Below are 7,197 nucleotides of genomic sequence, written 5' to 3' on the forward strand. Positions count from 1 at the left end.
AGGGGTCTCCAAGCCCACGGTTTCGAATCCTGTCCACGGTTCGAGTGTAGATTGGGCTTCCTCACTCGGGACAACGGTTTCCTATAGCAGGTGGGCTTTGAGATAGGAGAGGTACCCAAAAAGTATCCCCTTTAGGCCATAAATTCCCGTGAAAAGCCCACATGGTATAAAGAGAGAGAGAGAGAGAGAGAGAGAGAGAGAGAGAGAGAGAGAGAGAGAGAGAGAGAGAGATAATTGAATTGAATTTTGAAAAGGTACCAGTACCAAGCCTGAAAGGCTATATGGCACTAGGAATGGCTGTGTTTACTCAGATCTGATTGAAGAGATGAAGACTGGTAAGGAAGGTCATTATTCTAGGGACAGAAAAGGTGGGAGAGTGTCCCAAAAAATCAGTGAGCACTGGGGGGCGTCGCAGGGTGGCAGAGAGAGAGAGAGAGAGAGAGAGAGAGAGAGAGAGAGAGAGAGGCGCACATGTGTACATCTATATTGATTGGTATCTGAGAGCGGACTGCAGACAGCCAACAGATATGTCACAACATTTAGGCAACAATATCTGCGCGCTGATTGGCTGTCCACCTGATCATCCACTTTGAGGACCCGGCACCTGTTTGACACGTTCTGAAGCAGCTCAGGCGATTGTGACATCATTACATGCGTGTGTGCATATGTGTGTGTGTGTGTGTGTGTGTGTATATATATATATATATATATATATATATATATATATATATATATATATATATATATATATATATATATATATATATATATATAGATAGATAGATAGATAGATAGATAGATAGATAGAGAGAGAGAGAGAGAGAGAGAGAGAGAGAGAGAGAGAGAGAGAGAGAGAGAACAGGATAACTTGAAAAACGCAGACGTAATTTGAATATTCGGTAAAGTAAAGGTCAATACGTAGTCTATAGCCTTATCTTATTTATTTATTATTTTTTAACAGTGTGTTAAGGCTAGTAATGTAATAGTTTTCAGCTCTGTCCACAAAAGTCCACCTTTCAGCTGATTATTCACTAGTTTGAAGGCATAGCGTAAGCCGGCAAATGTGCAACACAGTGTTATTCCAGTCATACACCTCGAGGCGATGAGTCTTAACCTGCCACAACCTGCAGGAAAAGTAATGAGCACCAAAGCAACTTTCCACATATTTCTGAATTTCTCTCTCTCTCTCTCTCTCTCTCTCTCTCTCTCTCTCTCTCTCTCTCTCTCTCTCTCTCTATATATATATATATATATATATATATATATATATATATATATATATATATATATCTATCTATCTATCTATCTATCTATCTATCTATCTATCTATCTATCTATCTATCTATATATATATATATATATATATATATATATATATATATATATATATATATATATATATATATATATATATATATATATATATAGGTATCTGTCACCATCTGATTGAAGAAGCGCGCACATCATCTCCCTCTACATGTGTCGGATCAGGTCTCGTTGGTCTTGGTGGCGGTGCCTAGCAGTCACTAAGCAGTGCCGCGTGGGCCGCCGTGGAAAGAGGATGGGTGTGACGCACCGCTTGGCCCTCCATAAACTCGCATGTTGGCTCTCCACCACGATCTTCCGAAAGTGGAGGTGCAGGTGATTGTCCAAGTACAGTAACTCAAGTACTTTCTGGACGAATTAAGTGTACAGAAAATAACAAAGAAGTTTTGAAATGCATTTGGCAGGCTAACTTTTACCCGGAAACTTCAAACTTGGCTCGGGCGACTCGCAGCAGTGCCAAGCAAATCACAAGTCACTAGAACATGTGATATAAGTAAAGCTCACGGGAAAAAGGGAGGCCTGAGTGGGTGTCATGGAGGAGGAGATGGCTGGTAGATCGTCAGCGGTGGCGTGGCGACGGGAGGAGCACAATGACGCGGCGGGCGATTGTCAGACACACGTGGGCAGGTGGTGAGCCGAGTCCCGCCGCCACGCCCCCCGCCCGCCTGCCTCCAGGACACCCCTGCTTCACTACAACCACCTTCTTGTAGTAGAAGTTCATTGTGATACTGGAAGGAAAAACTCTTAACGTTTCTGGGAGAGGATTCCTGAAAACGTTACTGAAAACTTGCAAGTCTCTGAAGCGTGTCTTTCTGTCAAGGATTCACGCTGATTCCTTGAAACAGAACTTGATATTTTCAATTCTACCAGAGTCTGTGAGATATGAAAGAGACAATTAACGGTAAAATAGTGATACTAAAGAGATAGAAAAAAAAAAAAAAAACTACGAACATCCAGCAAATAATACAAGTATGTTAGCGTTAAGACACTTTGCATACTTGTTTGCAACTGCCAATCCATGCGATACTATGACAACTGACCTTTCAGGTGGTTCCTAAATAACACACAACACAGATGCATTGATGAATGAAATCATAATATAAAACACAGAGCAAACCCACAAAGCCACGACAATGGATGCAGATGGGACGAGTTGAACGAAAACAACAAGCAACTCAAGAAACAAGACTACAGTCGAGAGATGAGTTTCACAGCATCATACAAAACTTAGCAATAAAATCTCCGTCATTACAAGTAATTTAGAAGAGTGAAAAAGTGTCAAAAGGCATCATAAAATAAAATTTGATAAACGCAGTCGCTGTAGGCTCCTGTTACAGTGGGTTACACTGCAGTTCAGAGGAACATGCGGGGTCAGCAACAAATTTGATTAAGATGATGCCTTAATCTCAGCACCTGGGTATGGTAGCAGGTTAGAGGCACAAAATAATAATCAAGTTGCATCATTAACGTCAACGCTTCAGAATAGGCAGTGATGAATGGCGTTGAAAGAACAGAAAAAAGAAAAAAAAATGCCAAGGGAAAGTCTGCCATCTCGAGACTACGCTATTATGTTCTCCCGTGAAGATTTATGCTTGTTTGGCCTTAGTCACCTTAACCCCATCTAAACTGAACCTCTACTGAAACCATGGAACAATTCTTTGATGCCTGGAGAAAGAGAGTTATTGGGATAAGCACTGCTACTGAAATGTCCTTAGTAACTTTGTGAAGAACACGCTAAAAACACTTAATTGTAGCTTAGTAAGACTTGGGGTTAAAATGTGATGTCAATGAAGCAACCTTTGAAAGAACGTCTTGTGTAATTAATCTGAGTAACCAATGCTGGGAAAAATATGACAAAAAGCTTCCTACATTTACAATAATAACGATAAGGAACTACACGAATGAAAAAAAAAAACTGTCTGAACTTACTTGCCACGAAAAAAAAAAAAAGAAAAATAATAATAATCTTGACTTGAATCTTGCAAACTGATATTTCTGAAGAAACGAAGAGCAAGTTAGCAGAGGGGGGAAGCAAGTAACCACGACCTAGGTGAAGCAAGCAGGTGGTGGGGCGCGTCGACACATGACAGGTGTCTGCAGGATGGAGGGCCTTGTCACCTTGCCACCTAAACACACCTCGCCCTTGAATCTGCTGCTTTAGAGAAAATGGTGAGCGTTCATTGCATTTCACTTTGTTCTGTAAAAAAAAAAAAATCAATAAAATTTATTCTGGGCAAGTTTTAATGTGCACTTTGTTTCTCTCTCTCTCTCTCTCTCTCTCTGATGGTGCATAGTAGTGTAAAGAAAATAATAGGGTAGGCTGTGTTGCGAGTTTCTTTTATTGCTTAATTAGTCAGCGAGGAAAAATTGGCGTAAGTATGTAGGCTGCCTGTCACACCCAGAGAGAGAGAGAGAGAGAGAGAGAGAGAGAGAGAGAGAGAGAGGTATATCACGCTATCTGTGAAAACCTAAGTAAATGCGGTTGTTATTATTACTGTGGTCTACATTATGCTACGTTTTCTATTCATTTATTTGTTTATTTTTCTATTTATTTATTAGTTTATTTCTTTTTGTATTCACTGACTTATGGTTCAAGAGTTTTCTTTTTTTTTTTTCCGGTTTTGTGATTGTTGTTTTCTTCTTTTCTTCTTTTCTTTTTCTTTTCTCCTTTTCTTTTTCTTTCATCTTTCTTCTTCTTCTTCTTCTTCTTCTTCATCATCATCATCATCATCATCATCATCATCATCATCATCATCTTCTTCTTCTTCTTCTTCTTCTTCTTCTTCTTCTTCTTCTTCTTCTTCTTCTTCTCCTCCTCCTCCTCCTCCTCCTCCTCCTCCTCCTCCTCCTGTCTCAAGACCAGCTGATCGATAAGGGCTTTCCATATGGTCACGCCAACACGGTCTGTACATAAGGACCTCTCTCTCTCTCTCTCTCTCTCTCTCTCTCTCTCTCTCTCTTTTAAAAGTTGACAATTGAATAGTTTTCCTGTACCATCATCGTAATTTTTTTTCGTAATTCATGTTTAAACTTTTGCTTCATATAAATTTTCAACGTATTTTAACGATAATAGTAATAATGATGATACAATAATAATAATAATAATAATAATAATAATAATAATAATAATAATAATAATAATGATAATAATAATAATAATGATAGTGCTTTTAGTCAATATATTAGTCGTGATATTTAAATTTCCATTAACTTCTTTTTATATATATTCAGTAGATTATCTCTCTCTCTCTCTCTCTCTCTCTCTCTCTCTCTCTCTCTCTCTCTCTCTCTCTCTCTCTCTCTCTCACACACACACACACACTAGCCCACGTTAACAATTTAAAAAGGATAACATGGATTGTCTGAATATCGTTATCATAAATCTGTGTGTGTGTGTGTTTCACTGTTTGATCTGCTGCAGTCTCTGACGAGACAGCCAGACGTTAACCTACGGAACGAGCTCAGAGCTCATTATTTCCGATCTTCGGATAGGCCTGAGACCAGGCACACACCACACACCGGGACAACAAGGTCACAACTCCTCGATTTACATCCCGTACCTACTCACTGCTAGGTGAACAGGGGCTACACGTGAAAGGAGACACACCCAAATATCTCCACCCGGCCGAGGAATCGAACCCCGGTCCTCTGGCTTGTGAAGCTAGCGCTCTAACCACTGAGCTACCGTGTGTGTGTGTGTGTGTGTGTGTGTGTGTGTGTGTGTGTGTGTGCGCTAAATTTCCTTCAGAGTCCTTTAACTTAGCTCTCTTTTGATCAATGGATTCCTTCTTCTCCTTTTTAATAGTAGTAGTAGTAGTAGTAGTAGTAGTAGTAGTAGTAGTAGTAGTAGTAGTAGTAGTAGTAGTAGTAGTAGTAGTAGTAGTAGTAGTAGTAGCTAGTAGTAGTAGTAGTAGTAGTAGTAGTAGTAGTAGTAGTAGTAGTAGTAGTAGTAGTAGTAGTAGTAGTAGTAGTAGTAGTAGTAGTTGATGTTGTTGTTGTCTTCCTTCATCTCTTCTTACATCCTTCTTATAGACCAGTGAATTAGAGAGAGAGAGAGAGAGAGAGAGAGAGAGAGAGAGAGAGAGAGAGAGAGAGATTCATAGAAAACTAGTACCTTATAGCAAAAATATAAGCATGAAATCTTAGATGAGGAAGATGATAAAATTTTCATGAAACGGAGGACGAAAGAGGAGGAGGGAGGAGGAGGAGGAGGAGGAGGAGGAGGAGGAGGAGGAGGAGGAAAGAGACAATCACACAAACTATCTGTAATGTGGGAACGAAGACATGAAAAAAGAACAATGAAAAAAGGAAGAAGATTTAAGTTAATGAAGGAAGGATGAAGAAGATGAAGAAGATGAGAAAGAATTAAACTGATAAGATACATAAAAAAAAAATAGAGTCCAAGAAAATAAGACTAAAAATAACAAGAATGAAAAGGAATGATAGAAGAGAATGAAAGCAAGAAGAAAGTCACTAACTAAACATACATGCAATTATAAACAAAGGAAGGAAAAAAAATAGGAACATTAAAAAAATAGATAAATAAACCGATATACAGAAACTGAGAAACAGGAAGACGAATAGGAAAGAAGAAAAACGATTAGAAATAACGAAAAAGTAAAGATATCAAGAGTGACAGACTGCATTGGAACTGAGAAGAAAGATATAAATAAAGAGACAAAGAATAGAACACATTTAACCCCTTCATATTAATTCTGCTTACTATTTGGTGATCTTATACAGCTTCAGAAACTCATGTAGGGTATTAAAACAGTGAGGACTCAGGCCATTAATCATCTGACCTCCATAGACTCTTCCTAATGTCAATAAGATGGTCTAATCGTACACAAAACGTATGGCAAAAAAGTGTCCCAGTATTGAAGAGGTTAAACAGATGAAATGCACAATAGAAATAGAAACGAAAGATTGGACAGAGAAAGGAAGATAGGGAGGGGGGATCAGAGAGAGAGAGAGAGAGAGAGAGAGAGAGAGAGAGAGAGAGAGAGAGAGAGGGGGAGGGGGCTAAGGGAATCAAGACCAGGGATAGGAGTTATTTGGGTGAGTGAGGGAGTGCAGTAGTAGATAAGACAGTGCGTGGTTCTTCCAAACTTGTGGTGACGACCGACTCTCAGGGTGTTTTCGTCTCTCGATGCCTATCTCGGTCCTCCCTCAGACACGCTGGCGGGAAGGAAGCTGCTGACAGAGGGTAGAGAGAGAGAGAGAGAGAGAGAGAGAGAGAGAGAGAGAGAGAGAGAGAGAAAGAGGGTCCAAAAATGTCTCCAAATGTTGAAAGTTCACCAGTATTATTCTTTTTCGTTTTTTTTCCTTCAATTTTTAGCACGTAGATGCATCCTTCCTCCTCCTCCTCCTCCTCCTCCTCCTCTTCTTCTTCTATTACCTCTTCCTCCTCTGCTTCCACCTTCTTTCGACAGTCTTTTGTCTGTTTCCACACTGCAATACTAAGAAGGACAGCACCACCTCCATCACCTCCTCCTCTTCCTCCTGCTCCTCCTCTTCCTCAGTAACCAGCACCATCATCACGATTTCTCACCCTCCTCCCTCCCTCTCTCTCTCTCTCTCTCTCTCTCTCTGGGTCGGTAATAATGACAGCTGATCCTACAATAAACAAAACAGCAAAACAAGTGACAAGAACACAGCGTGGATCACTACACCGTGCTACACCAAGGCAGACAATACACCTCTGTCCTCACCAACAAATCCTCCACACAATGGCTTCCTCTTCCTCCTCCTCCTCCTCCTCCTCCTCCTCCTCCTCCTCGGCTTCTTTCCCAACTTCCCATCCCATCTTATCCTTCTTTTCTCCTTTTCTCTTTTACTTTACATGATGTTTCTAGAGTTTTTTTTTTCTTA

The sequence above is a fragment of the Portunus trituberculatus genome, chromosome 35 (genome assembly GCF_017591435.1).
Source record: "Portunus trituberculatus isolate SZX2019 chromosome 35, ASM1759143v1, whole genome shotgun sequence".
Classification (NCBI taxonomy): Eukaryota; Metazoa; Arthropoda; class Malacostraca; order Decapoda; family Portunidae; genus Portunus; species Portunus trituberculatus.